The sequence below is a fragment of the Lampetra fluviatilis genome, chromosome 52, assembly GCF_964198595.1.
Source record: "Lampetra fluviatilis chromosome 52, kcLamFluv1.1, whole genome shotgun sequence".
Classification (NCBI taxonomy): domain Eukaryota; kingdom Metazoa; phylum Chordata; class Hyperoartia; order Petromyzontiformes; family Petromyzontidae; genus Lampetra; species Lampetra fluviatilis.
The window spans coordinates 7403287-7416507 of record NC_136326.1 but is presented as its reverse complement, the minus strand read 5'-3'; the positions used below and the strand labels follow the sequence as shown (position 1 = coordinate 7416507).

Genomic DNA, 13221 nt, shown 5'->3' with positions numbered 1-13221 from the left:
TCAGGAGCGACCTGGCTCGCGCAAATCATCGCTCAACGAAGTGGCTTATCGTCAAACGCTTGATGTTGATTCGAAATGGAGAAAAAAAAAACGGAGGACCCGGAGAAAAATCCGCACGACCACAGAGAGAGACAAGCAAACTTCACATATACAGAGCAGGCGTTCAAGGGTTGGGATCGAACCCACGACATCCTGTATACCATGCGAGGGTGGTTAACATTACACGAACCAGGGGTTGGGGAACCGCCTCCTAACGGAGGGCCCCAATCCAAGCGAGTTTCGGCTACTCAGCTGCACCTTGTAAACATTGTGGGGTTTACTCTCCAACACACCACGACGTGTGCTTTGTCTACGTGACAAACCTTTACCGACTGGCTGTGTCGCGCGGCGGCGGGTTTAACGGAACATTTATATTTACGGGATCTAACCGCACCCTCCCCCCCCCAAAAAATAAAAAAACCCCTTTATTATGGCCACACATCGAGTTATCGGTCGGTGACCTGCTGACTGGGCGCGGCAGAGCCAGTGGTGAGAGATTTCCACATTCACGTGACGGACGGAAGTCTATCCACATGACAACTGGTCTCTGGAAGGCCGTGTGGAAGCAGGCCGGACTTAAGCGGCAGCCGGCGAGGGAGTCGCACGCGCGCCGTCCGCAGCCAAACAGAGTTGAATTACCAACGCTGCCGACTACCCCGCAAAGCGGTGGCTATTTTATCGACCCCGGAAGGGGGACCATGGGCCCGAGTCGAACTCCAGACCTGGGTTTGAGAACTCGCGACCTCGCGACGGCGAGCCCTGCTGCTGAGCCGCCCTGGCCGGGGAGGGTCAAAGAGTGACCCTCGGCGGTTATCCGATAATAACGAGGCGAAGCCCCCCCTCTCCCACGGCGCCTGTGCCAGGCCAGGTGCGCTTTTGAGGCCACGTGAAGTGTCGAACGCCCGCTGACAGGAGGTCACGGGACAGACCCAGGTGCCGTGGGTTGAATGACTGAGATGACTGGCGGATGCACCAGCTGTGTCCCCCCCCCACCGCCCCTAGTGTGCCAACGCCACACACAACCCACGCACCTGTTGCCTAGGAGAGAGAGGGGGGAGAGGCGGAGAGGGACTACACCAACAGATGCCACCGCCGCCACCACCAAATCCCAAACTTCCGAGCGGGAGCATCTCGAGTCTCGGCAGCGGGAATGTTCCGCATTGCCGCATAATGAGCTGTTCGTATGGCCTCGCGACAGCTGTGGAGGCGGGGTGGGGGAGGTGCAGGTACGCCGGCTGTCGGGGCTAAGTGCCGGCCGGAGTCAAACGAGAGCAGGGGGGGAATGCCGCGAGCCGATTGGCGTTGGCCCAAAACCACCGTGCGATAACTATCGCAAAATAAGATGGCACAAATGATCTGCTGCTGCGTGTGCAGCGGTGAGAAAGTACAATTGGCGAAAGCAAGTCGACGCATTCCTCAAAGATCACGCCCCGGGCGTCCTCAGAAAGAAGAGTGTACAACAGGCGACGTATCGGGCAACGGCCCTTCTTCATGGTGCACGGATCGATGAAGGCAACACAATCTGCAGGGCCGTCCTGGCAGTTTGGAGGTCAGAGGTCGGAGGTCAAAGCTGGCACCGCTGAGATCCAGGCGTACCCACACTTCACCCGACCACGCGTACTTGCACTGCTGGGTGAGGATAGAGGCGGCAGGAAGGATTTAAGAAACTTTCCCCACTTACACCGCCGTGACAGCTCCCTTCACTGCTCAGTCACGGAGGTCAAAAAAACGGGACGTTTATTGCTCTGGACACAGTTCTGTACTTGCGGTGAACCGTTTTGTGTTCATGCGGCAAATGCATGAACATTACCGCGGCCCACATTCCCAACAGTGGAGAGATTCTTCCAGTGCCCCACACTCCCAATGCCACCAAGGCACGAGGGAGAGCCGGGGAATGGCGGTGAAGCGTTGCGAGCGATTGCACGGTGGGGGAGCGTTGCGAGGGATTGCACGGTGGGGGAGCGTTGCGAGGGATTGCACGGTGGGGGAGCGTTGCGAGGGATTGCACGGTGGGGGAGCATTGCGAGGGATTGCACGGTGGGGGAGCGTTGCGAGGGATTGCACGGTGGGGGAGCATTGCGAGCGATTGCACGATGGGGGAGCGTTGCGAGGGATTGCACGGTGGGGGAGCGTTGCGAGTGATTGCACGGTGGGGGAGCGTTGCGAGTGATTGCACGGTGGGGGAGCGTTGCGAGGGATTGCACGGTGGGGGAGCATTGCGAGGGATTGCACGGTGGGGGAGCGTTGCGAGTGATTGCACGGTGGGGGAGCGTTGCGAGTGATTGCACGGTGGGGGAGCGTTGCGAGTGATTGCACGGTGGGGGAGCATTGCGAGGGATTGCACGGTGGGGGAGCGTTGCGAGTGATTGCACGGTGGGGGAGCGTTGCGAGTGATTGCACGGTGGGGGAGCGTTGCGAGTGATTGCACGGTGGGGGAGCATTGCGAGTGATTGCACGGTGGGGGAGCGTTGCGAGGGATTGCACGGTGGGGGAGCATTGCGAGGGATTGCACGGTGGGGGAGCGTTGCGAGTGATTGCACGGTGGGGGAGCGTTGCGAGTGATTGCACGGTGGGGGAGCGTTGCGAGTGATTGCACGGTGGGGGAGCATTGCGAGTGATTGCACGGTGGGGGAGCGTTGCGAGCGATTGCACGGTGGGGGAGCATTGCGAGGGATTGCACGGTGGGGGAGCGTTGCGAGTGATTGCACGGTGGGGGAGCGTTGCGAGAGATTGCACGGTGGGGGAGCGTTGCGAGTGATTGCACGGTGGGGGAGCGTTGCGAGTGATTGCACGGTGGGGGAGCGTTGCGAGTGATTGCACCGTGGGGGAGCGTTGCGAGTGATTGCACGGTGGGGGAGCATTGCGAGGGATTGCACGGTGGGGGAGCATTGCGAGGGATTGCACCGTGGGGGAGCATTGCGAGGGATTGCACGGTGGGGGGAGCATTGCGAGGGATTGCACGGTGGGGGAGCGTTGCGAGTGATTGCACGGTGGGGGAGCATTGCGAGGGATTGCACCGTGGGGGAGCATTGCGAGTGATTGCACGGTGGGGGAGCATTGCGAGTGATTGCACGGTGGGGGAGCATTGCGAGGGATTGCACGGTGGGGGAGCATTGCGAGGGATTGCACGGTGGGGGAGCGTTGCGAGGGATTGCACGGTGGGGGAGCGTTGCGAGTGATTGCACGGTGGGGGAGCATTGCGAGGGATTGCACGGTGGGGGAGCGTTGCGAGTGATTGCACGGTGGGGGAGCGTTGCGAGTGATTGCACGGTGGGGGAGCGTTGCGAGTGATTGCACGGTGGGGGAGCGTTGCGAGTGATTGCACGGTGGGGGAGCATTGCGAGGGATTGCACGGTGGGGGAGCGTTGCGAGTGATTGCACGGTGGGGGAGCGTTGCGAGGGATTGCACGGTGGGGGAGCGTTGCGAGGGATTGCACGGTGGGGGAGCGTTGCGAGGGATTGCACGGTGGGGGAGCGTTGCGAGTGATTGCACGGTGGGGGAGCGTTGCGAGGGATTGCACGGTGGGGGAGCGTTGCGAGTGATTGCACGGTGGGGGAGCATTGCGAGTGATTGCACGGTGGGGGAGCGTTGCGAGTGATTGCACGGTGGGGGAGCGTTGCGAGTGATTGCACGGTGGGGGAGCGTTGCGAGTGATTGCACGGTGGGGGAGCGTTGCGAGTGATTGCACCGTGGGGGAGCGAGCGTTACTCACCGAGCAGCAGTGTGAGTCACTTCCCCGGTGCCGCGGTAACGCTCACGGCCTAGCCAATTCCCGTTGCCTGACTCAGCACCAACCCAACTCCTCGAAAACCCGATATAGAATCCCCTAGAGCCCAGAGGCTAACGACAACAACGCCTATCCTGAACACCTACCTTATATTGAACCATAATTTATTTTATTATTACACGTCAGTAGGAGCCCAGTACAGAGCACAAACCGTGACGTAATGGGGCCGAGGGGGGAGAACAGAAATTCCGCGGACAGAAATCCCGAACGCTGTGCTCCTGAGTTTAGAGGAGTGGCGGGGGGGTGGGGAGATTGGGCTCGAACCATTACTCACTAACCTAAACCAAACAATGGTTTTCTCGCCCCAATCCTTACTTGACGTTACTTCAAGCCGTGTCTATTCCACCGCGCGCATTCCAACCCAACCCTCCCCGGTCATCCCATTCCCCCATCCGGAATCCAACCCGTGCTCTCCCGACCGCGCGGCCAAACGAAAGCCGTCGCTCTCGGTAATTCCAAACCCCATCCCAAAACCTCAAGCCGCGCCCTAACCATTTACCCACAAGATGCCAACCCCCGCCCCCGCCCACCAATGCCATACTTTCATAAATAGAAATAGCAAAGCAGCATTTGCGATATCTCTACAAACACCTACGCAACGACGTCACCGTGCCGGCTAGGCAAATTCAGCAAACGGGTATTTGGCATCGTGCCTGCACGCGCACTCGCACATCTCGCTTGTGAGTCGGGCATCCGAGTGCGATTTTGTGACTACGGGCGTCCGGCGGAGTGAATCCGGGCCACGTGACCACGTCCGACGGGCACTGCCCATTTCGCTTGGACGGGTGGCGCAGTACGCAACGGCACGTCCAGTTGCATTGTTAACGGGGCCGCTGACGGCTCAAGCTGACGGCTAAAACCCACGCCAGGGGCGCCGCGGTGGTTATGAGATGTTAACTGCCTTGCCTGGTATACAGGAGGTCGTGGGTTCGATCCCGACCCTGACGCATGTTGTTATATTTGGAGTTGCATGGTGGTGAGGTGTTAACTGCCTTGCCTGGTATACAGGAGGTCGTGGGTTCGATCCCGACCCTGGCGCATGTTGTTATATTTGGAGTTTGCATGGTGGTGAGGTGTTAACTGCCACGCCTGGTATACAGGAGGTCGTGGGTTCGATCCCGACCCTGACGCATGTTGTTATATTTGGAGTTGCATGGTGGTGAGGTGTTAACTGCCTCGCCTGGTATACAGGTGGTCGTGGGTTCGACGCCGAACCCGACGATGCCTGTTGTTATATTTGGAGTTAATTCTAGATTTGAAGCTTTCGTGACTGCAATGATTCATATTCTCAGGTTTTTTCGGTAAAGTCACGTAGGTAAAACATTAAAAGTAATGAAAGTAAAATAAAACAAAACAAAAATAAAAATAAAATTCACGACGTGTTGCCTCCGAAACGTCGTGAATTTTATTTTTATTTTTGTTTTGTTTTATTTTACTTTCATTACTTTTAATGTTTTACCTACGTGACTTTACCGAAAAAACCTGAGAATATATTTGGAGTTTGCATGTTCTCCCCATGTTGTCCGGGTCCTCCGGTTTTTCCCCTCCATCCACACTGAGAATCAACGTGCGTTTTAGAGTGTTTGGCTGCAATACATTTCCACATGCCAACCCACTACGTTGAGCTATTATTTGTGGCCAGGTCGCTTCTGAGAAAGAGCCACATAGCTCAGTGGGCCTTACCTGGTAAAAGATAGTTTAGTTTTAGTTTAAACTGGGAAATGGATGGTCGAATGCAACATCTAAAATTCTGTGAGAGATGGAGTCCGGCTAACCGGAGGTGCGAACTATATAATGCGTGGCAGATGATTGCATAAAGTGCGCGAAATTCATGTCAGAAATCGTGGATCTGCCCCAGAGCAAGGAGGTATTATTAATCACAATACATTGCAGAGAACTATTTAAATTACTCACGACTTGCATCCTACTCCCTGGCAATGTATCTCGTTCACCATGCGTCCACACTGGGTGGGGAGCGGTAGTGTAGCGGTTAGCACGACGCTGCCCGACGAACCCGGCGACCCGAGTTAGATTCCCGCTCACGGCCAACACCGGTGACATTTATTTGAACTGGTCCTGGGCCTCCCCTAGATCGCTTCAGCCTCAAATGAGTACCCGGTGCAGTGTGTAAACATCGCCACTGGGGAGACAAAGGCGGTCGCGCGTGGTGTTGGCCACCCACCCCCTCATGTGCCGTGCCGGCCTTCATAGGTGCTACTCGCTAACAGCACTTGCCCCAACAGTCTGTTGCAGGCTATACCGGGGATATTTAATCTTTGTTGTTTGCCCGAACCGGAGGGTCAATTACTCGAAGTCCCAACAGTTTACTTGGAACGCTGGAGGCGGTAATGAAACGTATCACACCTCAATAACTAGAACATTCCGGAAAATCCCCCCCACCCTCTCCCCCTCACCGTGGCGCCAATGCGATGAGCCGTCCAATTCATTACTCACCTTATTTACGAGAAACTAGTGAATGACGTAGTCCATGGGTACGGTGGAAATGAGTGCACTCTTCTGTTGAACGTGAATCAGCCGCGTGCGACTGCTCTCAACAAAGTTGGCGACGTTTTACAATTGAAACTCACTACTTCTCAGTGACACACACCATCGATCAATTCTGTCATTTACTTAATGCCTTTCTGGCACTATAAACCTATAAAAATGGCAATTGTATATATGTATACAATATAAAGCAAGACTGCATAAACAGGTTGCTTAGGTATTTGACCAAGTGCAGGTAGTCCTCTACTTACGATGGAGATGCGTTACGACGACCCCATCGTAAGTCTAAAAAAATATCGTAAGGTGAAGATGGCCTCGCCTACCCAGGAGTCTTAAAGAATGGTGATAATTTAGCAAAACAGAGCAATTTACAGTACCGTACTGTATAAACTATATACTCTGATAGTGCGCTGTCTTTGAGTTGTACACCTTTTGGCGTCATCTGGTCCAACACCAATGGAGACTAGGCTCTAAGAAAAGCTGTCTCGGGTGTGAACCAATCAACTTCAAGGACAGTGCATATCATTATCATCATCGGAGTTGTTTCTTTTTGTTTGCATTTTGACTACTTGTGTTGTGGTTATTGCAAACATGATGCCTTGTATAAAGGTGTCAGTTTTTGTACCAGTTGAAAGGGTAAAACCCTATTACTATATACTGTATGTATTTATTACAATACTGTATTGCACAGTAAAATATAAAGTAAAAAAACAAGATAAATTCTTAGCCTACCTATATGAACTGCAATTTAATAGAAAGGCGAGAGATGCGTACATCCCGGCAGCGTCCCAACGTACAGCATCGTACCTCGTACGCTGCTGCGTTTGCCTGCTGCGCGAAATTTAAAATATTTTACAATTTTGTCGTATCGCTATCGCAAGATCGAAATATCGTAAGTCGGACCATCGTAACTTGGGGACTATCTGTACAACCCTTACACAAGTCAAAAGATAATTCGTTTTAGAAAATTGTGACTTATTCAACGGTTTTACTTAACTTGATTCCTCTGTTTGTCGTGGTCAAATCTTGCAATAAAAATTTCGTCCACTTCCCACTGTCCAATCAATTCCACATTTTTCACACGTGCTCAGATCCGGTGACAATGCATGCCTGTATCGAAATCGGCATCAATTAATACATTAATTTACATTTTGTATGGACGCCTTATCATTTATATATATTTGTTTAGGTCAAAAACGCCGCGGTCCCGAAACTGTCGAATCGGCTCGCACAAAACGCAGGCGCCGCGTGTCTCAGGCGCCATTGACGTACTTCTCAAAGACCGCGAGTTAAATGAAGCTATTAATAAAACCGTTGTTTAAAAAAAAACTTTTAAAACGAGTTTTTGATAGAGGAAGTCATTGGTTTGACACAAAGACAAATACCCCCCTTATAGCCTAAACAGACTTTTGGAACATGTGCTGTTAGCGAGCACCTATGAAGGCCGTCACGGCACATAAGGGGTTGGGGTTTGGCACGCACAAAGGGCTGAATATCTCTCTCGATATTTTTCAGGACGCTTGCTGGACTGGCTTGGAGTAGAGATTACCGGCGAAAGGCACTAACACTAGATTAGAGGTATGCCTATCCATAATGAGCACATCTTATTATTATACCCGATGTTATTAAAATCCAATGAACGGGTTCATGAAGATTGGGAGGACAACATAAGGCGAGATGGATGCGGATGGGTCCCAAAATAAGTCCCCGGAACAGAATCCCAAACGGCTTCCGGCTGATCACAAGCGCTGGCTACGTGAAGCAAGAACCCACCACCACCACCGCTGCTCCCACCCCAGCGTGGACGACGTAGCGAGTCAGTCCGAGCACGTTTCACACGGTGGAATCCCGCGAGCGAGGTGGATGAATAAAAACACTGGTCAACACACTTTTTTCTGGCATAAGGAAATTCCAACGGTTCTAAGGTAATTTTGGGGTGCTGATTCCAAATCTGGCATCAGTTTTTTGTCTATCGCATCAAGTTTTTGAGATATCAAATATTGCATTTTCAATAAAAACCGCAGAAGAAAAATATTAAATAAATGTGGATATCTACATAAAATGATATTATAAACACACTATCCTAAAAATACAGCACCATATTTTAACACTAAAGCAGTCACTGACTCGTAACAACTTGCAATTATAAGTGACAAAGTTAATTTCGGGTAAAATCAATGAAAATGGGGTATGCCCATAGCATAAAAATGAGATGTGATAGAGCAAATCTGAGATCAGATTTGAAATCAGCACCCTGAAATGAGTCTAAAACAGCTGCAAAAGTCCAGGCCAGAGAATTTTTTATTTTTTTGTTGACCAGTGTAATTGATGTCTGTATTACAGCCCTCATTGGCTGACATGTGCGAAAAGGACTTCGAACGAGCTCAACTTTATGGTTTATCCGCAGATAATGTGCAGAAACAGAGACCATACTTTGAGGCTTCACTCCCGAATGTGCCCCGAGATCTTTCTCGCCCCCCTTTTTCTAGAAGATTCTCACCTTTCTTCCAATCCCCTTTTCCCTTTCCCAACAGTAATCAACAATAAGTAATATTAAAAAAAAACTTTTCAAAAAACACGTTTTAATGAAATGTACCGTACTAGTAATGTAAGAACTCCACGACTCCAGGAAGTGGCCCTGAAGCTTGCCATAACGTACCGGTCCGTGGTGATTTAAGGCCAACGTCAGTTGAGCGTGGATAATTATACCCAAGCCGAAACATAACATGTAAAAAAGAATGTTTAAAAAAATATATTTTTAATTTCTAATGATAGAATATAGTATTGTCATCAGTATGACATAATTATACCAAGTTTGCAGTCGATACCACATTGGGAAGTGGGTACAAATTTAGTTACAAGATTTGAGGATACAATAGTTAATAAAAAGCGTGTAATAAGAGGTTTTTTGGTTCTGGGTTAGATTGTGTAAATAAATAAATGTGTCGCTAAACCCGCCACCACCCGACACAGCCAGTTAGTAAGGGTTGTCACGCAAACAGAACGTGGCCAATTCGTCACAAGTACAGCACACGGGTGTGTTGGAGAGCAAAGCCACAACATTTACAATCTGAGTACGACGTTTCGTCAGTAATTACACAACTAGCTTCATCAGGCGACAGTCACGTTTGTGAAGGAACCTTCCTGTTTCGTCCCAGAGAGGGGCAGATGTGATGCCAACACTTGTGAGCACTTTTTTTATTCTTGGTTTTTTTGGTAAAGTCGCGTAGAAGGGATATAATAAAATAAAATAATAAAAATAAAACATAATAAAATAATTCTATTATTTTAATATGTTATATTTTTATCATTTTGTATTCTTTTATTATTTCCCTTCTACGTGACTTTACCGAAAAAACAAGAAGATGAATCCCTGCAGTCACGAAAGCTTTAAATCGAAATTGTGAGCACTTTCTAATTATTTTAATATTCCCGCCTCTTCCCTTTGCACCAATCTATGATTTGAATGTTCCGATGCCTTCCAATCCGTTGGTGGCGTCACCGACCAAGTCGGTTGTCAGTGGCTCTGTTACTTATAAACTTGGCCTGCCTGTGAAGTCGTTACGACTTCTGGCAGGCTACCCCACACACACAAAGGGTTGGCCGCCGGCATTAACAGACTTACACACATGCAACGCCAACGTCAAAGAGCCATGTCGTGATCACGCCAACTATTTATTTATCGTGCCCACTCGCGCCAAGCCACGAGGCAGCTTCGTCGAGCGCCCGATCTGCTGCCTATCGCACGATCGCAATAGCGATTTCCCGTGTACGGGTAAAAACACACAGAGTACGTAAACGTAGTAGGAGGCTTTTGCGACCAATATTATCAATGAGGTTTTTTTTTGGTTAAATCGCGTAAATATCTGTCGTTAAACCCGCCACCACCTGACAAAGCCAATTAGCAAGGTTTGACACGCAAACAACAACGTGGCAATTCGTTATTAGTTCAGCACACACACGGGTGTGTTGGAGAGTAAACATTTACAATTCGAGTACGACGTTTCACCCGGTAATTATTTAAGACCAAAACATGAGGATTTCTCCACGACTCTGGCTGTCGCTTCACAAGGATGGTTTTTAATTAGCGGCGAAACCTTTTGACTTAAAGCTTTCGTGACTGCAGGGATTCGTATTCTTGGTTCTTTCGGTAAAATCACGTAGAAGAGAAACAATAAAATAATAAAAATATAAAAATATAAAACAATAAAATTCTCACGACGTTTCGATTGCAACACAAGCAATCATCATCAGGTGTGAAAACCACAGCAAGAAAATGTTCTTGCTGTGGTTTTCACACCTTGGTTTACTCTCCAACACACCGGTGTGCTGAACTCACATCGAATTGGCACACTCTGTTTACGTGACAAACCTTACTAATTGGCCGTGTCGGGTGGTGGCGGGTTTAACGACACAAATTTATAATTACGCGATCTAACCAAACCAAAAAAAACCAACCCTATTATGGATACGTACAGATATTTATCTTCCACGAATATCGCGGGTGAGAGCCTTTGTCTCGAGGCAGGGTGAGAGAGCCACCTGCCAAGAGAAACCATGCGGTCAATCCCTCCTCTGCTCAGAGTAGGGCCTGGGATAAACAGCCTATGCGGGAGCGTGGCGAAACACAAGTGTCGGATTTCACACAGAGAAAGAGAGAAGAGAACACACATCGGACGAACAAGAAAGGGTTTAAACATACGGGCTAACCGCCTTGAATTGTTGACACTTTGCCCAGTTGTCTACACCGACGAGTTTGGTTATCTCTCCGAGGTATGGTAATCTCTCCGAGGTCGGTAAAAATGAGACGCCGCTCTGTAGGCAAGTCGACAGTTGGTTAAGCTGTGGACAAACTCACCCCCTGCCATAGGAACGTGGAATACCCACCACTGGCTCAGGGCTGTAAATGGGAGGGATGAGCACCCAATGCTCATTTGAAGAGGAAGTCACCGATGGCGAGTCCACACGTGGACACTGACCGGCGTGGAGAGGTACGATCAAACAGCCACGGACAAATCCGCGTGACGTGGAGAAACCATCATCCAGGAGTGGATTGACAAAGGGCGGTACATAAGTACAAAGCTTGTCCGGCGGTACTGGTAAAACCCCCATTAATCAATCAACTACTTAACTGCATTTCCACCTGCATGACTGCATGCACTCGACACAACTGAAGCATAAAGGTGGACCCGCTTTGCCAATATTTAAGTGTGAATTTTTTTTAACAGGTTTTACCCTTTCTGCCAATAAAACATAAAGGGTGAAACCTATTATTATTACTTTTAGTTTTTTTCGGTAAAGTCACGTAGATAAAAAAAATGAAAACCACTAAATTAAATCACGACGTTTCGGAAGCAACACAAGCCCCCGTCCTCAGGTGGAACCGCCACAACAAAATTGCTGTAATTTAGTTGTTTTCATTTTTATTTATTTCATTTTTCATCACCGTGACTTTACCAAAAAAAACAAAAGTATGGATCCTTGCAGTCACGAAAACTTCAAATCTAGAACTATTATTATTACTTTGATACTGGAAAAAAGATCCCATTTCATAGCTGCTCACCCCTAGTTATAAATGCTCTGATAGTGCATTGTCCTTGTGCTGTTCGCATTTTGGCATCCTCTGGTCTGACACTGCTGAGACAAGGCCCTAAAGAAAGCTGCCGTCTCTTGTGCAGGCCAACCATTCTCAAAGACAATGCCCATATATTATCCGAGCATGTTTGTTTGCATGTTCACCACAAGTAAAGACAATGCCCATATATTATCCGAGCACGTTTGTTTGCATTTTCACCACAAGTACGTGGTTAATGCAGACTTTATTCCTTGCAAAAGGTTTTAATTTGGCGTTTGAACATCTTAACACCTCCTGTTTTATTACCAGAACGGTTAAAACCTATTCTTATTTGTTCGTACAACGGAAGCAGTGCACGTGTACGAATATTGAATGAGCAGGTTTACAATAGGCGCTATATCGAAAACCTATACACACACAACCTATACCAAAAGCATGCACATTATTAACCTTTTCTGTTTTAAAAAAGTACAGACGCTTTGTTTATCCACTGCTGGATAAAGCCCCAACCCCAAGCCGTGCAGATTATGGGGCTTGTGGTGACCATACTTCACCACACCACCGCCAGTGTGGGTTTGAAGGGTTGGCGGCCAGAAACGGGTCCGGGAATCGAAGGCGGTTCGTAGGGCAGTGCGCTAACCACTGCACCACCGCTCCTAGGTCGCAAAACATTAATTACACCCGATAAAATCCGATTACATTCCCATACACGCCGATCAATATCGATCGTCGTAATCAATTTACATTCTATCGGGAACGTCACTTAGACGGTTCATAGATGAATAATAAAATAGCCCCCCGCATTCGCTGATTCGTAAGAATATTGTCGCTGCGTTAACCACTGCATCACCGCTCCCCACGCTGCGTGCACCTTAATTAACGTGTTAATTGGACACAGCGAGTAAGCGAGTGTTATATGGGGGGGGGGGGGGGTAATGTGTTCACTATGATGTAGGTAGGGAGGGACATTTAAAGGTAAATGTGAAAGACTAAACCGATAGCCACGTGTCACACAGAAAAATATCCCCCGTATAGCACCGATGAAAGCCGGCACGGCACACGAGGTAGCCAACACCACGCCCGGCCGCCTTTGTCTCCACAGTGGCGATGTTTACTACACACCGCACCGGGTACTCATTTGAGGCCGAGTAGACCTAGGGGAGGAGGCCCAGGATCGGTTCAAATAATCGTCACTGGTGTTGGCCGTGATCTCGGGTAGCCGGCTTCGTAGTGCAGCGCGCTAACCGCTACACTACCGCCACGTGTCTCACACACACACAGACACGTGTCACAGACACGTGTCACACTCAAGAC

At 49.4% G+C, this 13221-nt stretch overlaps 1 protein-coding gene across 2 annotated transcripts in view; it reads right to left on the bottom strand.

Annotated features, from left to right (window-relative positions):
- The window catches only part of LOC144949123 (E3 ubiquitin-protein ligase pellino homolog 1-like), a 33728-nt gene that overhangs the window by 19011 nt on the left and 1496 nt on the right, over positions 1-13221 (bottom strand). Inside the window, exon 1 of one of the 2 annotated variants that reach the window (XM_078878981.1) lies at positions 3753-3802. The exons of the other annotated variant lie outside the window; for it this stretch is intronic. The gene's annotated coding sequence lies outside the window, so the exon portion shown is untranslated. Of the gene's footprint in view, positions 1-3752; positions 3803-13221 lie in introns of those variants that run through there. 2 annotated transcript variants of the gene reach the window in all.